This window comes from Protopterus annectens, chromosome 1.part0, assembly GCF_019279795.1.
Source record: "Protopterus annectens isolate FY-2018-M chromosome 1.part0, PAN1.0, whole genome shotgun sequence".
In the NCBI taxonomy this organism is placed as follows: Eukaryota; Metazoa; Chordata; order Ceratodontiformes; family Protopteridae; genus Protopterus; species Protopterus annectens.
The window spans coordinates 780,679,857-780,699,976 of NC_056725.1; the positions used below are offsets into that span (position 1 = coordinate 780,679,857).

Below are 20,120 nucleotides of genomic sequence, written 5' to 3' on the forward strand. Positions count from 1 at the left end.
TATGGGAGCTAGAATGTACTGCATGATATGTTTCTGATACCAGCCTGACATCATACAGGTGGGATGGAGTACTGTTAACATCTTGTGCCCTTGTCGTGTCTGGTCCTGGTTATGGGATCTGCAACAGTTGGTAGTGTATTGGAGGGCAGACGTGTTTGGCTGTGGGGGGGAATATCTATTCGTACAAGACGTTTGATATTTGGGGTCTCTCAACCCCATTAACAGTGCATGTGGACATATATGTTTTTGTTATGTTCCCACTTTTATCTACAGATGTATGTCTGTATGAACCTATATAAATATATATATATATATATATATATATATATATATATATATATATATATATGCTTACATATACATATATATATATATATATATATATATATATATATATATATATATATCTTTGCTTACATATACATATTTTGCTATATATATAATATATATATATATATATATATATATATATATATATATATATATAAAATATATATATATGTATGTGACATATGTATATATATATATATATATATATATATATATATATATATATATATAGACATATAGATGTAGACATATATATCTATAGATGTATGCATATGTATATATATATATATATGTTTATATATATATATATATATATATATATATATATATATATATATATATATATATATTTATATCTATATCTACATGTATAGATATAGATATGTTATATCTATTTAGATATTAATATATACATATATATATATATATATATATATATATATATATGTATATATATATATGGATCTATCTTACGCTACGTCGACAAGTCAGAACCGACAGCGAGAACACCGGCAGAAGATCGAAACGGAGAAGACCGACAGATCAAAACCCGACGCTGAGAACATCGACATGGGAAAAGGCTGTGTATGTATGCGGTAGTGACGGACGTTAGGGTGCGAGTAAGGTAAGTGTGCGACTGTGATAGTTTGTGGGTTAGGGGCGGGTTAAGTGAGTTAGGGTTAGGGCGCGGGCTAGGTAAGTGTGACTGTGATAGTTTGTGGGTTAAGGCGGGTTAAGTGAGTTAGGGTTAGAGCGGCCGCTAGAAGTGTCGACTGTGATAGTTTGTGGGTTAGGGCGGGTTAAGTGAGTTAGGGTTAGGGCGGGCTAGGTAAGTGTGCGACTGTGATAGTTTGTGGGTTAGGGCGGGTTAAGTGAGTTAGGGTTAGGGAGGTGCGATAGGCGGACCTTAGGGTTAGGGTTTGGGTTAAGGTTGTAGGTAGTTGTGTATGTGAGGTTTAGTGTTGGTTTGTAAGGATTTTGGTGTGCTTGTGTTGTGTGTGCTTTTGGACCGGATTTGTTTTGTTTGTTGCTTGTCGGGATTATGGTGTGTCGGGCATGTGAGGTTTCGTGTTTGTGAAATGTCGGTTATGTGGTGTCGGTGATTTTGTTGTCGTTTGACTGACTTGTAGTAAGATAGATATATATATATATATATATATATGTATATATATATATATATATATATATATATATATATATATATATATATATATATATACACACACACACACATACATCTACATGTTGAAATACATTCCCTGTACTGTTGAATCACTGGGCTGGATGATATGTTTGTGAAAACATGATGGTTCTGTATATCTGACATGGCTTAGTAGTAAATTACTTTGGCTGTGGTGTGCATAGTCCTGGGTTCGAGCCTTGCAGTGCGTGTTTATTCTGTTGCTGGGCAGAACAAGGGCCATTGGATACAGAGTGATTATGGCACTTTTAAGCAGTTGTAAGCGGGTTTGCACGGAGGTAGGCACTGCTGACTTCTGGTTACAGTTTCTTATACTCAGCTTCTAAATTGCTTAACCTGTGTAGGCACTGCTTACCCCCATTAAAACAAGCTTAAACCTGCTTACTGCTGCTTAAAAGTGCTCACTCCTGCTTACCTCCGTGCCAATCTTATAAAAGAAAAGAAAAACGTGTTGATAGAAAAGTGGTGAAAAAAGGGCACAAAGATGGAAAGACAGTAGGGAAAATAGTGAGGGATGTGCAGGAAGGGTGTAGGGAAGGTCCATAGCTGCCCATTTTTTAATAGCAACAGCTGTGCATATACATTGAATTTGGAAGTAAATTTGGGCACTCAAACCCATGAGAGAGGGGTGAGGACAACAATAATATGTTGTGATGCCAGTTAGACCAGGTTACATGTTTCCAGTGGACACATGTGCAAAATGGACAGCTATGTATGGGGCATGATTTTTTGGGGGGGAAACAGATTGCCCTTTTTTTCAGGTGAGAGTGGGATGTTGTTGAGGGATAGTATGTATATTTGGGGAGGAAGATTGGGTAGGTTAACAGACAAGATAAACAAGCTGCATACAGGGGCAGTATATGACACATGTGGGGGTAAACACCTTGATGGTGAGGGATGTTGGTAAATCGGAAGCCCATGAACCCCCTTGTGGAAACACTGGGACTAAGGTCCCCACCCTTGGGCAGTCACCACTGCACCTTCACAGCCCCGAAGGTGGTTGTGCTGGGGGTTGAGTTGCAGTACCAGGCTGACCCTCTAGTTGCGACACATGGACCTCGAGCTAGCATAGCTGATCTTCGACCTTCCTGTGGAGCTTGCTACACACCATGACCCAGACCTGGCGACGGGTGAGAGGTTCCTGTCCATGCTGACTCCCGGGGGGATGAGCCCTATCCCCTGAGGTGGGTGCATGACCAACAGATGAGAAGGTCCTGGGTTGGGCCCCAGATGTGCTGGTGCCCGGTGCCACGGCCAGCTGAGGTGGGATAGGTGGGTCTGCTGGGACCAGTCTTCCCAAACGTGCTGTAGTATTTAAATTTTATCAACATATGTGGGTTAGTAATAGTCAACACATTCCAGGGTTAGGTATAACAGCATGCATAGATATTCCTATTAACCCAGATACCAGATGCAGAACAGTTGCATAGCAAATGAAACACATGCATATATGGGACCACAGTGGTAATAACAACAGCATGCAAGTACATTGATGGCATCATACCACCAGTGTTGGAGTATTTCAACATAGCACATGCATGGAAACAGATTTAGATAATTATGAACCAGGAGGACATATGTCCCAACAGAACAGTGAAGTCATTACATACCAGTTGAGGTGGGTATTTAGTTTATTGTTAGATATATGGTGGGGGGAGAGAAAGATGTCAATTAACAACTAATTCCTGTAGTTCACATTACTTTCCTAGTCAGTGCTGTTATCTGTACCTTACAGGTATTACTACACTACCCTATTGCCTTAGTTTGGACAGTGATATGGCTGTAGTCATCTTTATACATGAACTGGTTTTACCTGCAGTATACACCTCTTACCTGGCACACCTGTGGAGGAAATCTTTGTTAACACTAACTAACTGTTTTTACACATACTCCCAGATTCCAGGTTGCTGTTGTACACATACCTGTCCATGTCATTCTGCACAGACTCTGGCCATGTCTTGACCACATGCAGGTAAACCGGGACATATCTACACTATTGCCCTCTCCAACCTTTAGTGACTTATCTCACTCTTATACAGGCTTTCCTACACAGTTATATTATGTAGCATAGTGTGGGTGACAGTGATCAGTCATAACTTATTATTTAGAGCAACTGCAACAATCACAAGTCCATACAATACCAGAGTAAACAGTACCAGTATGGTGTATCAAGCATTTTATTTCTCGGCACAGTGTTTGCATCCAACCTACCTGTGGGAGCAATGTTTGTTAGCACTACCTGAACGTTGACACAAAAAGTACCAGATTAAACATTAGTATTATGCACATACATCTCACTCTGTAACTGTACACACTCTGGTCACAGCTTGACAACATGGGGATGTAGATAGGACATACTTGGCTTATTACTCTCATAACAGTTGTGGGAGTTGCTAGAGTGACAGGCTTGTCTCATTGATGTGTGACAATCAGTTGTATTATCTGTTTGCTGCCTAAACATCTGGAATAATCCCACAGCCTTCCCAGGGGGACAGGGTGACAGGCAGCAGATATGGGCCCATATACTGGACATTCTGGTCTTATCTGTACAGTTGTGGGGTATGATTATGTATGCAGCCTACTTCCACTCCCAGGATTTAGACCATGGCTGTGTCTACTACAACTAAAACACTGTCCATCAAAGTTGTACGTGCTATATAGATATTGCTGTATATCTCCTATCTGCTTTCTGTCTTATAAGTCTCCTATGGTTTTGCATTCTGACCTTGTATTACAACACTCTTACACAGGATTACCTAGACAGTTACATTTTGTAGGGCAGTGTGGGTGACAGTGATGAGTAATACCTTATTATTCATATCAACTGCATCAGTCACAATGCCATACAGTACCAGAGTAAACAGTACCAGTACAGGGTGTCATTCTTGTATTACTGGGCATAGTGTTGGTATCTGACAGACCTGTGGGAGAAATGTTTATTAGCACTACCTGAATGTTGCCACACACAGTACCAGATTCCACATTACTATTCTGCACATACATCTCACTCTGTTACTGTACACACTCTGGCCACAGCTTGACAACATGAGGGTGTAAATGGGACATATGTGGCTTCTTACTCTCATAAGGTGTTGGGGCATTGCTAGTGTGCCAGCTTTGTTCTCATAGATGTATGTCAATCAGTTGTATTTCCTGTTTGCTACCTATAAGTCTGGGATCATCCCACTGATTTCCCAGGGGGACAGGTTGACAGGCAACAGATATGGGCCACTTTACTGGACATTCTGCACATATCTGTACAGTTGTGGGGTATGATTCTATATGCAGACTACTACCACTGCTGGGATTCGAACCATGGTTGTGTGTGCTAAAAATACAACCATTCATGTCTCAGTTGCATGTGCTATTCTGATTTTGTTGTCTGCCTTTTCACTGTTTTCTGTCTATGTGTCTCTCAGTTGTACTAAATGGCCACTCGGAATGACAACAGTCATATATAGGCATTCCTACACATTCTATTTATGGTGCTCAGTGTGGGCAACAGTGCCTAATACAACAGTACTATTACGTGACTGCAAATCTACATTACCATCTGATACCAGAGTATACACATGCAGTCCAGCAGTTAGACATTTATTGTCATGCTATTATGCTTTTATTTACATACAAACTATATAAGACTCTTCCTGCCATATTTTCCGGTGTATGCAGTACTTGCCTTAAACAATGCAGGTTTTATACTACCAATTTATTTCCTATGACAGTACATGCAAGAGTATTACTGACCTGCCTCGCATTGCAGCCTCTCCAGGTGACATCCATGGGCCTCCAGGTTTGCGGCCCACTCACTTACAGCTTTGGAGGAAATAAGAGGGATATTTAGCCATACCTATCCATGATACACATGAGCTGGCAATTATTGCACACATAGTGGAGTGATACACACAGCTGGAACAGCCCCTGCTTTTCTAGCCTTTTGGATCCACAGCTCCAAGAGGTCCCCCTTATGCTGCTTCAGGTCGGCATGGTGATGCCTGACCTGCTCACCAGTTTGGGGTATGCCAGTGACACTGGTGAAGTCATAGGCGATGCGGTCCCAGGCTTCCGCTTTATGTTTGGAACCCTGGTACTGGCCCTGCAGCAGTCTCTGCTCATGGTCTTTGACAAGGAGTCCTGCCATGACTCTGGACTCCTGGCTGCACCAGCGCTGCACCCGGAAGTGCACACCTTCTCCCCTTTCTATCACGGTGCCTTCAAGAGGAAGCTACAACCAGTTAGAAGATGTATTCCTGCCTGTTGGGTTTAAGTAGGACCGATTTCCCGCACTTTGCCATGATTGGCCGGTTTTGAAAAGGCTAAGCTATGGGCAATCCTGCTTACCGAAGATTGGCATTGTTCAAAGGGGTATACCACTGGGCACATTGAGTTAGCTGGCCTACACATTGGTTAGCTGGCCTACACATTGCTTACTCCTCCTAAGCTGTCCAGGCAGCAGATATGGGCCCATATACTGGACATTCAGGTCTTATCTGTACAGTTGTGGGGTATGATTCTGTATGCAGCCTACTTTCACTCCCAGGATTCAGACCATGGCTGTGTCTACTACAACTAAAACACTGTCCATCAAAGTTGCTTACAATAGACTTTGCATTATATTTTCTTTTTGGCATTGATTTATTATTCATTACATCTTATATATATGTCTGGTATCCATGGTTCATGTGTGCATACACTGTATGGGGTCCTTGTGTTTTATTGGGGACTTCAACAGTCTATTATAATTATACCTCACATCTGGGCTTACTGCTGTACACCAGTTCACATATTTATGTTATGTAGTGGGTTATAGAACATATGACTGTATACTGATTCCTTTCACAGGTTCAGTTTGACTTTACTATAGTGAGGATTTGTTCAGTGATAGCTGTTTCTTCTGTAATGCTGTGATAGCCTGGTGGTTAACTACTGTGACTATAGCGTATAGGGTCCTGCAAAGCTGTTTATTTTGTTGCTGGGCAGAACAAGGCTCATTGGATACAGGGTGATTAAGGCACTTTTGAGCAGTTATAAGTGGTTTTGTGCAGGTTTGTGCAAGGGTAAGCAATGCTAACCTCCGGTTAATGATGCTTACAGAGAGTTAGCTTCAGTATTGCTTAATCTGTGTGCACATTGCTTACCCCCACACAAACAGGCTTAAACTCACTTGCTGGTGCTTAAATATGCTTACTATTGCTTATTGGTGCTTACACTTGCTTACTAGTGCTTACTCCTGGTTACAACTGCACTGATTGAGATAGTACTGTATAATGGTTCTTGGGAAGGAGGGGGATTTGGAAGCTGTATGGTGGTTATCATTCATTACATATTTTACCTTCCATTTGTATCCTTGATTCCTGTGTACATATACTGTATGGGGCACATGTGATTATATGTGGACTTTGCAACATTATAACACTGACACCTCACATCTGCATTTAATGCAGTACTCCAGTTCACAAATATATGTTATTTAGTAGGTTATGCAACTAAAATATTGGTCATAATGTGATTTGACATGGAAAATGGAATGTGCTGCAGTGGAACTCGAACCGGGAATGCTTGCTTGTAAGATGAATGCTCTGCCCACTACTCTACTGCTATACTGCTTCAGTTGCATATATCTTCCTTGTTATCCTCTTCAGCCATTTAAGCTGCGTTAACCATAGCTAAGCGATGGGCAAACCCGCGCACCTACAGTTAGCTTTAATCGGATTAATAATAAAAAAAAAATGGTTTGCTTATTTGGTTTGTATTTCCTATTGCTGTTGTACACATGGGAGGATGTTGCTAGGGGTATGTGGACACCTATGAGTGGTCTCACTCATTCCTTTGGCCTTTCTGCTGTTCTTCATTGCGGGGATGTGTATATTCTGAAAGCTCTACTCTCAGACATGTCCCCTGCACTCTTACACACTCCGTGTAAGATTAGAAGCTCAGGCAGAGCGCCTTCATTAATATGCATGACACACTGCCTCCTTGCCCCTAAACAGCCACTTCCATGCAGGACTACGCTAGTCCTGTATGGAAGATTAGTAAATCTGGGGGGGGGGTCTGTCCACAGAGTAACAAAGGGCTTAAGGGTTACCAAGATGCCTATTGGTGATGATCTTCCTACAGATTTTGTCAAAAAGGCTGGCTTACAATATCTTGAGATGTTGACTGATTTAAAAAAGCAAAAAATAGAGGGTCTGAATGAAAAGATTTGTTCTGCATATTTTTCACTTAAATACTACAAGTGAACATTCTGAGACAAAGTGAATGAGGCACTTAAAAACAGGAAAATGAAGAAACTTCAAAGAGACCTCACCAAATATGAAGGGGGCATAATCATTTTCTAAATTTGAATCAAAGTTAAATGCCAGTGAAGAGGGCAATGGTAAAGGAGAAGTAGTAAATGACGATGTGACATTCGAGAATGGATAGAGAGGTGGTGTGCATAGATCAGAATGGATATCCCAGGAGAAAGACAGAGGCAGGTTTCAAGAACAGAAAGGGTATACAAGCAACAATGAACAAAAACTGAGAGGGTCTACAAGCAACAGCAAATGAGTAAATGGTGAAAGCAATTATAATGGAACAAAGCAACCCATCCAAAAGCAAGGTAAAGCAGCTCCACGGCAACAGCTTGTCACAAATCCAAATCTTTATTAAGTGCAAAAATTAATAAAATGTAATATAAGTGCTTTTGTCTGCCTCTGCAGACTTCATCAGGTACAAATGGATAAAATCAAATGAATGAATTTAAATAAATAACACCCATCAGTTATTAGCACACACCCACCCCTTCTAACAGCATTTAAAGTGGCCCAATAAATGTTTTCCTTTTATCTGCACACCAGATAAATACAATGTATAACAATACTAAAATACTTGTATTAAAAACACTTTTTTTAGCATGTTGGTTGCCTTGGACCATTTCCAGCTCTTTTCAAGTTCCCTGTATAAAAATCCGCCTCAGAGTTTTGTGATCGGGCACCCCTAAGCAGCGGTTATACAGGTGTAAACTATTCTATACAGGTTTTAACTTTTTTTGGCTCCGCCAAGTCTGCTCTTCAATTTTTCCCTTAGAAACTCTATTCAGTCTATCTAGCTGTATATATCAGCACTTGTTTTGAACTTCTATCCTTAGCAAGCACTCATAAAAACCAAGCACTCTTACCTAAAGTAAGCACTACAGGTATCCACTACCCCTGTGAATATCCACTTCCCTTAAAGGCACAACACTCCTTAAAATATTCTAGTAAGTCATGTGGTAGACCACTAGCATCCTCTCTTGTTCAGCTGGTTAATCTGGGAATCTTAAGACAATGTTACAATTGTCTCATGTACACAGACAACCCTCTCCTCCTTCCTACTAACACATATACTTGTGAGAGATGCAACTATATAGCCAGACTGGAGGCTGAACTCTCTCAACTCAGGACTGGCAAGACCAGTCAGGAAGAGATGGTACCCACACCCAAAGCAAAACCAGTCACACATATAACCACCACCAATGCAAACCAAACACATAAAAACACAAAGACATACTGAGGCTCTTGTAAAAACTTACCAAAACAACAGAGGCCTCCAAAGCAGACACCCAGAAATACACCCCACAAAACACAACACCTACAACACATACCTCAAGCAACAGGTGTGTCACACATTCACAGCCCCTAAGGCAAAATACTATGCTAGAGACATTAGTAATAGGTGACTCTATAGTCAGACACACCGATGTTCCACTTACCAGGCTGAATAAGGAGAGGGTACGGTGAGCTGCCTATCGGGGGCTAGGATCCGCCACATTACACATGCACTCAGGTCACTCCAAAGCAAGTACAAATATGATTCAGTCATTGTCCATGCGGGTGTGAATGACCTGAGACGTACCTCCCTGGACTACATGAAAAGAGACATCGAGGAGCTCTCCGATTATGTAGCCCAGACTGGTATGACCCTGACCCTGAGCAGCATCCTACCTTCGCCAAGAATGATGCCTCAGTACAAAGACAAAATGATCAGTTTTAACAATTGGCTTAATCACTGGTGTCATTCTAGGGGGATCCAATGTCTGTCAGCCTGGGATGATATGCTGGACAAGCCACGTTGCTTGAGGGATGGCTTGCACCTGTCACCACTGGGCTTCCGGATACTGGCCAAGGCTCTTGCCACCCCCATAGTGCCTTTTTTAGGCAATGCTCAAAGGACAAATCAACCGCCATAAAAAACAAAAATGGAAAAAAATTAAGGGTAATGCTGCTCAACGCCAGAAGTCTAAATCTCAAGATGCAGGCACTCGAAGCACTTCTCAGTATGGAGAACATCGATGTCTGTGCAGTAACTGAAACCTGGTTCAAGGCTCCTGAGAGTACTCCAGCACTACCAGGCTATACCTCATATCATGCATTTCGGCCTCAAGTTCCAGGCCGAACCACAAATATACAAAGAGTGTCCATTTTCATAAAAGACACCTACACCTCTCGATTGGTGGCTGCTCATGAAGCATCAGAAACCATACAAGTTTTACTCACCATAGGTAAAACTGCCATACAACTGGTCGCATGTTATAGAACACCCTCCCAATCCCAGGAATCCCATCAAGCATTCCTGAAAACACTGGAGGATATGAATGTCACACCAAACACCATCATATTGGGTGACTTCAATTACTAACATAGACTGGGCCCACTATTCTAGCCCTAACACCCTGGCCCAAAGATTCCTGGAATTCATAAACTCAAATGCTATGGAGCAACTGGTCACCTCTCCTACGAGGAGAGATAATATACTTGACCTGATTATCACAAACATGGGGTCCAAATGCTCCGCACGGATATAAACCCCTCACTAGTAAGATCTGATCATAAACTGATCACGTTGGATGTACATATCCCACCCCCACCCCAGAACAAAAGACTACAGTGAAAAACTTCTCAAAAGCTGACTTTGAGCTCCTTAAGTCGGAAATGATATCCTTTAAGCCTACTGGGTCAATGGAAACCACATCCCAAAATGCTGAATCCTTCACAAAAGCCTTCTATGGACATCTCCAGGAATGCATGGATCAGGCAATCCCAACTAAAACCAAGACCCTCTCCACCAAGGAACGCCGGTTTGGTGGACCCGGCTATAAACAAACTGTACAACAAAGAAGGAAGCTGCTGCAGGACAGAGCCAAATCCCACAAGGGAAAGGCTTCCTGATCAGCACAAGTAAAAACTACGCTCTCTCATAAAAACATCTAAAGCAAACTTTGAGAAAAAGATTGCCAAGGATACCAAAGACAATCATAAAGCCTTCTTCAATTATGTCAGAACCTTGGGAGGAAATTCTCAGATATGCTCTGAGCTGGTACACAATAACAAAAATTCACTGACCCTACTGACATTGCCAACATTCTGGCAGATAGGTTCAGTGCAAATTTCTCCCTCCCTCACCCCTAAAGATGAAGTAACTATCCCTGCTGAATGTAACCTACCTGTCATCACAGACACACAGGTGAAATCAGCACTCAACAAGGCAAAAACACAGCATCTATGGGACCCGATGGTATCCCGGTTGCGTGTTACGTGAACTCAAGATGAACTAAACCCGACCCTAAGAACTCTATTCAATCTTAGCCTCACTACAGGATATGTACCTGAACACTGGCGCACAGCAACAGTGGTCCCACTCCATAAAGGGGAAATTCAACTGACCCAGGTAACTACCGCCCCATAAGTTTGACCAGCCTGATCTGTAAGGCTATGGAAAGGATCATCATGGAACTCATAAATGGCGACATTGGTGATCTGCAGACCCTTGATCCCACACAGTTCGGTTTTGTAAAGGCAGATCCTGCCTCTTAAACCTGGTTGACTTCTTTGAGACAGTCACTAGTGCCATCGATGAGGGCAAGGCTGTCCACACTGCCTATTTGGACTTGGCTAAGGCCTTTGACACAATACCACACTCTGGCGTCATCGACAAGCTCAGCAGCCTAAATGTAAATCCATATGTCACAAGATGGGTAGCAAATTGGCTAAAAACAGAACCCATAAGGTTAAAATTGCTGGAGCCATGTCAGACTCAAAACCCGTCACAAGTGGTGTCCCACAGGGCTCAGTCTTGGGTCCACTCCTATTCGGCATTTATTTTTCAGATGTGAAAGCAAACATGGAAGGATTATGGCTGACAAAGTTTGCAGATGACTGCAAACTGGGCCATAGTGGATTCACCTGCTGACACACACATCCTACAGAAAGGTCTCACTGAAGCGGACAACTGGTGCGGAATCATGGCCTCAAACTTAACGCCAAAAATGTATAGTCATCCCTTTGGGAAAAACAAAGTACCCACAAACTATCACGTAGACAATAACCCACTGAATACAGAAGATGTAATCAGAGACCTGGGGACTCAAGTCGATAGTGACCTCTCCTTTGACAACCATGTTGCCAAAGTGGTCAGAAAGACTTTCTACCTAGCCCATCTCATCATGAAGGGATTCTCATCCAGATCAAAGGAGGTCATTGTACCTCTGTATTCCTCCCTCATCAGGCCCATGATCGAATATAATGCTCCATTTGGGATGTATCTCACCCGGCACATGCAGCAACTGGAAAGACCCCAGAAGTACCTCACCAAGAGGATCATAGGTCTAAAACATGTGCCTTATCCAGTTAGATTAAAGAAACTCCAGCTCTATTCAGTAGCATACCGCCTGCTCAGAGGTGATTTGTGCCTAACATACAGGGCCATGTCCAACCAGGAATTGATGGACATGCTCCATCTCAAAAATCCAAATCCACCAGAACCACACGAGCTAAAGATTTCAACCTCTGCACAAATATGAATAGGACATGCTGGAGGGATAGATTCATAACACAGAGGTTACCCATACTCTGGAACAAAATCCCAGTTCACGTGAGACAGAGCCCTTCATTGGCACTGTTCAAGAAAAATCTCGATGCATGGATGGGAGATCGCAAGTTTACCCCGGGAGTGACCTCAGTGTCACTACTAGACAGAGGTATAGTTTACTAAATAATGGGGTTCCACATGTGTCACTACTAGAGAGGCGCAACTACATAGTATGGGGTGGCGTAAAGCCACATCACTGTTGGCTAGGCTTGTAAATGCCCCCGGGCAGATAGCCTAGTACACTACTATGAAACTATGAAACTAAAACTTTACTACTTCAATTAATATTTTATATCCTTATAAAATGAAAATATAAAAATATAAAATGTAAATGGATATCACAATCAATAAATATTTAAATAATCTTTAACTTTTAAGGTTCAAACAATAAACATAAACCCAACGGAAAGAATAATAGCATAATAATTGAGGTGCCCACTTCCAAAACAAAAGGTGCAGGGTTTAACTCCTACCAAGGCAACCAGTCAAGCCCCCATAGTTTACAAGGGCACAAAACCTGGCACCAACCCATAAATCTGTACATGTACATTATAAATAGTGTCATTATTATCATATTTTTAAAGCCTTGTCTCATATAAAAAAATATACCATGGAGTACATTTCAATAATATATATATATATATATATATATATATATATATATGCAAACACATACACACACACACACACACACACACACACACACACACACACACACACACATATATTATTTATATATATATATATATATATATATATATATATATATATATATATATAATATTCACCACCATCACCTTTCTAGGGCCTTTCGCTTTAGGATATACCCAGTAGATATATTTTCATTTAACCCCGGCCAGGATCCTGCTTCTAGGTGTAATTGCCACATCAGTTCTTTCTTTCCTAATAGTAGTGACCATGGTCCCCTCTCTTTTATTCCTTATCAGTCTATCTATGCCCATAAACTTAAATGTATGCTCTGGATTTTCCATAATGTTCACTGAGAAGAATTGTAAATAAAAACTGGCAGTTACTTAGAGACAATCTCATACTTAGGATAAAATTGGACCTAGGCCCTAATATTGTGTATAGGAGGGATAAAAATATTAAAATGATTTTGGAAGCAGTGAATAATAATGGGGGATGGAATTGGAACAAAAAGGGACCATTAAATGTGGGAGGTGCCGTTATTGCAAATATTTGCATGAAGGAACAATATTTCAAGTTAAGGGTAAACAGTATAAGGGAAATGAAAATGTTAGCTGTGAAACAAAGGAAGTAATTTACTTGGCAGAATGTACCCTCTGCTCAGAATAATATGTAGGCAAAACGGATAGGAGATTGAGAGAAAGAATTTACGAACACCTATATAATATCAGGAAAGTGAATTCAAACAATGCAATGGTTAAACACATTATGGAAAATCTGGAGCATACATTTGTTTACCGGGATAGTCCAACTGGGCTAACAGACCATTTTTAGTGGAGGCCCGCAGAGAAATCCTCCAAACGCAAAATCAAAAATAATAATACAATAATGGACTAATAAGCCAAACAGTAATGGTAATAAATATTTATTACAGTATACAGTTACATAGTGTTTAAATATACACAAAGTAAAATCATATAACAAGTAATGTAATAATAGAAAAAAAAATAAAGTTAATGCAGGCAGAAAGAAAAGTAAGATAGGCATATAACTGCTGCAGTACAATGTGTTTATAGTTTAAATAAACTGTAATTATTAGGAGAAGAGATACACATCTAGGAAGAAGAGTGGTCAGACAATTATGCAGGGGTGATACAGGAACAGAGCCAGTTATCGTTTAGATGTTCTTTAAGAAGGAGCTTGAATTTTTGAGGTAGTAAGAGTATTAAGTATATATTGGGGAATACCATTCCATATTTTAGCAATATAGATAGCGAATATGGAATCTCCAATAGAGTTGTTGAATTTATGACTTTTAGAAGTGGTGTACTGCAAGAGTGGAGGGTGTGGGTGGTATTATAAGATTGCACAAGATTCCTTAGAGCTGGACAGTCATCGAGATGGTGTAAAATGTGAGCAATTTTGAGTTTGTTAAGTGAAATAAGATTAGGTAGCTCAAGCCAGTACAGCTGGCTTCACAGTGATGAGTTCTATATTGGAAATTGGCAACAAAATGAGCTATTTTATTGTAGCAGACCTCAAGCTTGGACATTTCAGATTTTCTAAGATTAATAAATATGGGGAGGCATGCAATAGTGTGGACAGAAGGTGGGTTCTGGCAATGTCTTTTTTAGTGGAAGGGGTGAAGAATGTTTAAGACCTGTACAGGCAGCTGAACTTGCAATGTGTTTGTCATATTTAAGGGAGGAATCTAATGTGACACCAAGTAACTTTGTATTATCTACTGGTTCAATGACAGTATCATTGGAGGAGAGTATGTGAAATGGGGTAGAGAGTTCATGGATTTATTGTATGAAAATATCATTAGCTTAGTCTTCTTTAAGTTTAATATGAGTTGCTTAACTTTGAGGAACTGTTCTAAGTTTGAGAAAGCAGTCCTGGTTTTGGATAAGAGTTCAGGGATGGAGGGAGCTGCACAGATGACAGTGGTATCATCTGCATACTGTACAATAGTAGCTTGTGTGGAAGCCAAATTAAGATTGTTTGTAAAGATGGAGAAAAGTAGAGGGCCAAGAATAGTGCCTTGTGGGACTCCGACAGTAACAGGAAGAAGAGCAGAGGCTTCATCTTTCCATATAACAGGTTGTTGGAGCTAGAAAGATAGCTGTGAGACAAAGTAATGGATGGTAGTGTAAGATGGATAGAAGATAATTCTTGTAGTATTTTTTGATGGGAAACAGTGTCAAAAGCTTTTGACATATCCAAGAATATGGAGGAGACATTTTGTTATTATTATGGTAGTTGATGTGCCTGTAAAGCTTAATAAGGCAGTTGTGTTACTACATCTTGGTCTAAAACCATGTTGGATTTTGGAGAGAAGGTTATTTTCAACTAGATAGACTAGTAGTTGAGAATGTATGTACCTTTCAAGAATTTTACTAAGGAGGAAAGTGTATGGCAATAGGTCTATAGTTAAATAATTCTGTGGATGGGTCACCCTTATGTAGAGGAATAATATGGGAGATTTTCCAGTGTACTGGTACATATTGTTCAGTAATGGAGCAATTAATAAGTAAGGAGACTGGGTATGAGATAGAATCGGCTGCTAGTCTAAGAAATTCATTTGGGAGTTGATCTACTGCAAGTCTGGTGGGTTTTAGCTGAAGAATGAGTTTTTAATGTATGAGGTCTGAATGAGGTGAAATGACAAGGTATCAGTTTGATGGTTTGGAGTTGTGGGGATAGAGGGATATAGATATTGTTGTTTAATAAGGTCTGAATGGAGTTTATAAAATGAAAGTTGAATTGAGCTGCTATTTTTGTGCTGGAATTCAGTATGGTTGGTGAGATGGAAGTTACTTGACCAAGATCTAAAAGTTGTTTAATGGATTGCCAGAATTTCTGGGGGTTGTTTTTAATTTTTTGTTGCATTGAGTGTAGTAGTATTTTTGTCTGACCAAATTTTTGTTTTGGCTAAATTTCATAGTTGACGGCAGTTATAAAGGGAAGCTTGAGTTTTAGAAGACTGATAATTTAGCCAAGCTCTCTCTCTTTGTTTCATTATGTTTATAGTGGCTTTATCAAGCCAATTAGTTGGTGTGGATTTGCAGAGCATTATTCTAATAGGGGCTAGTGAATTTGGAATGCTTAGGAATGAGTTATTGAAGTAGTCAACTGCTTCATCAAGGGAGAGATAACTTAAGGGGGACCAGTTGTGATATTTTAAGAGGGTATAAAAGGTATCAACGAGAAGTTTTTTTTGTACAAATATGTTCATAAATTATTTTTTTTGCTGAGTGTGCTTTATGTATAACAAGATAGGTGAGGGGATGGTCACTAAGAGAGTCAGGGAGGCAGTCAAATTGTGAGCATAAGTTAGGACGACTGGAGAGAATTCAGCCTAGCATGGAATGTTTATTATGGTGTTGGGCAACTCTTGTAGGAGTGGAGATAAGTTGGGTGAATCCAAAGAGGTTTATATAATTTGTAGGAGTTATGGAGGTGCATGTGGTCCTGTCAAGATTAAAGTCTCCTAAAATTATTATCACTTGATTAAAAGTAGAAGCGGCCCAGCTAAGTAGGTTTTCAGTTTATAAGACTTATTTCCAGGGGGGAAATAAACTGCAATAATGATGGATTTATTTGTGTTGAATTGAAGATGTGAGATTAAGATTTCAGCGTCATTAGCTAGGGGAGGTGTAGTGTGAAGTTGTTGCAGGTTAAGGTTACTCTTATATATAATTGCTAGGCCACCACCACATTTGTAATTTCTGTCAGCTCTAAGGATATTATATCCTTTGGGTAAGAATTCTTCATCTTTAGTATGGTGCTTTAGCTAAGTTTCAGTAAATATTGTAATGTCTGGAGAGTATAGTGACAAGGTGGCTTGGAATTCAGGTATTTTATTTAGGATCCTTCTGAGATTAATATTTAAGAGTAGTAGGTCAGATGAAGTGCATGTGAATGGAGAGGAATTAAGCAGTGGTAGGAGAGGTGTCTGTAAGTGAAGATTAGGGACTAGATTAGGATGAATTTCGCCACTGAGATACAGTAAGTAGGACTTTAATAAGAAGCAGTGTGAGTGTGTAATTGTGAGCTTGTAGTATTTACGTAGGATGTTGGTAGATATATGAATCGGAGGGTATTTTAGTTTAAAAAGTTGAATGGGTGTGTTGAAGAAAAGTTGTGGTGATATGGTGATGTATAATAGCAAGTAAAATGTAGGAGGGTAGACTGCTGTGGTTGGTGTGATTGTATGTAGAACTTGGAGGTGGTGAAAGAAGGTAAGGTGACATGTAGTACTTAATCGGGAGATGGGAAATACAGTAAGTTGAAGCATATTAATAATGGAAGGTTAAGAAACGATAGAGAAATATGTGAAGAAAAGTATGGCCTAAGTGAGTTAAAAAGTAATAAAGAAAGAAGAGAGTGAGATAGTAGAGAAGAGAAAGGTAGTATGAGAGTGAGCTAGGTTGAAGTGGTATAAGAAACAGTGGTAGGACAGATATGCAGAGAAAGTTAAATCTGAGTGAAAGATGGGAGGGGTGGATAAAACATGATGTGATTGGTCAATTAAGCAGAGGGTGTGGCTAAAGAAGTATAAATCTGAGGAAAGAGGGGGTGAGTGGGAATGTGGTTAGGATAGGAGACTGAAGTGAGCCTGGAGTGAAGCAAAGGGTGAACGGAGTGGATAACACCCGCCCAAAAACTAGACAGGAGGTAGCCAAGAGTAAAAACAAAAAAACTATCTCCAAAATCAAGACTGCAATGAAAGAAAAAAAGGTTTAGAAAATCTAATTACAGTGACAGATGGAGAGAGCAAAGAGCAATAAAAACATCAATGAAAGGAAGTGCAGGGTAAAAAAATAGGATACACAAAATGTCAGAAAAAGGTAGGAGACAGAAGATAAATATTAATAGATTTGAAAAGTAGTAGTGAAAGAGTAGTCACGTAGTGAATATTAAACAGCTAATGCACACATGGACTAAGGAAATAATAGGATCACAAGGAGCAGGGGCAGGGTACCAAGATAAAATGTTGGAAGTAGAATATCCTTGATAGCATGCTTTCAGAGGACTAAACAAGTACAAACAATTTAAGTAGATATAATAAACATACATCAGAATAGCAACTGTGCTGCTCTAGGTTTCCCGTAGTGAAAGTTCAGATACCAAATAGTATGGTATGTGGTAATTAAATTCACTGGAGAAGTTCCGAGCTGCATGGATTCCCATAATGTACAAGCAGGAATCTGGTCACAATGGAAATAAATTGAAAGAGCAACAGTAGAATATTTCAGAGCTGTGAGTTTGGAGAACTAGAGGAATGAAAAAAAAACATCAAAACACTTAGTCAGAGTAATACAGAATAAGCTAATGAGAACAATGCCTGCCATAGCATTAGTTTAAATCTGTAGAATAAATAATATATGTTGGGAGTAAAATAAAACTAAACCTCAAAACAAAACAGTAGCAGGACTATTACTAATACATTACATGTGTGACAATCATGAATGTACTACAGCATATATGGAAAAATAAATGTGGATGGTTAACAGTAAACAGATGGCACAGTAGTATAGAAAACCTCAATAATAACTGTACACAAAACACAGTGCCTGTAGTATAAAACACACATTGGCATCAGGAAGAACATTATACATTAAAACAAAGTGACCCGAGTTGCTCACATCATGCTATCTATACAGAGGAGAGCAGCCGTTAATGAAATAAAACATTCCAAGCTAGGCATGCACTAAATCATACAAAAAAACAGTAACACAATGGATACAATCAGCAGAACACAATATCCTCCATTAAAAATCACTGTAATAAAAACATAGAAGTGAATTTACCAGTGTAATGTTATTATACAGACAAACATTAAAATGTGTTATTATATGTTAAGTTTATGGGCATAGATAGACTGATAAGGAATGAAAGAGAGGAACCATTGTCGCTACTATTAGAAAAGAAAGAACTAATGTGGCAATTATGCCTAGAAGCAGGATCCTTGTTTTTTTATCTGAGACAAGGCTTTATAAAATATGCATAAATAACGATATTATTTACATGTATAAATGTATGGGTTAATGGGGTGGTGCCCTTGTAGGCTTGACTGGTTGCCTTGGTGGGTGTCAAACCCTGCACCTTTTGTTTTGGAGGTGAACACTTCAATCATTATGCTAGCATTCTTTCCATTGAGTTTATGTTTATTGTTTAAACCTTAAAAGTTTAAGATTATTGAAGTATTTATTAATTATGATACCCATTTACATTTTAGATTTTTATACTTTAATTTTTATAAGAGTATAAAATATTAATTTAAGTAGTAAAGTTTTACTGAAATAACATTCTAAAAAGGTGTTTTTAATATTGTTATATATTGCATTTGTTTGGTGTGCAGATAAAAGTTAATAAGGTGCTGGGCCACTTTAAATGCTGTTAGAAGGGGTGGGTGTGTACTAATATACTGCTGGGTGTTATTTATTTAAATTCATTCATTTGATTTTATCCATTTGTATGTGATGAAATCTGCAGACACAGACGAAAGTGCTTATATTATGATTTTTTAATGTTTGTACTTAATAAAGATTTTGATTTGTGACAAGCTGTTGCCATGGAGCTGCTTTATCTTGCTTTTGGATGGGTTGGTTTGTTCCAGAGTTTTCCTAGTGTGCAGTGTGTGAAATAATTATAATGCTACTCATGGTTTTCAGCCAGTGGAGGTTTACCAAAACTCAGGAACTGGGGATTGAACATGGGCAGAAGTGACAGCACCTACAATAGATGCAAGCCAAAGGATTTTACAAGAAGAATTGGAATTCCAGATGGAATGGACAGAGAAACAATTCAAAGAGACTGTAGGTACATCCACTAACAGTTTTAAAATAGTTAATCTGTCTTCTATTTTTTAGATAATGAAGCTTGTAATGTGTTGAAAAAGGATTGGACTTTTGTCCCTGCAAGGAGATTGGACAAATGTTAAACATTACATAGCCTTAGAGACTATGTTAGAAAGTTAAATTTATAATTTTTGTACAAAGATAATGTCAAACAAAGGACTTTTATAAACCCAATGTTTTCAATCTAC

General features: G+C 39.4%; 1 protein-coding gene across 1 annotated transcript in view; it reads left to right on the plus strand.

Moving 5' to 3' along the window:
* The window catches only part of LOC122794524 (inositol-tetrakisphosphate 1-kinase-like), a 721,296-nt gene that overhangs the window by 275,322 nt on the left and 425,854 nt on the right, over positions 1-20,120 (plus strand). The gene's annotated exons all lie outside the window — the stretch shown is intronic.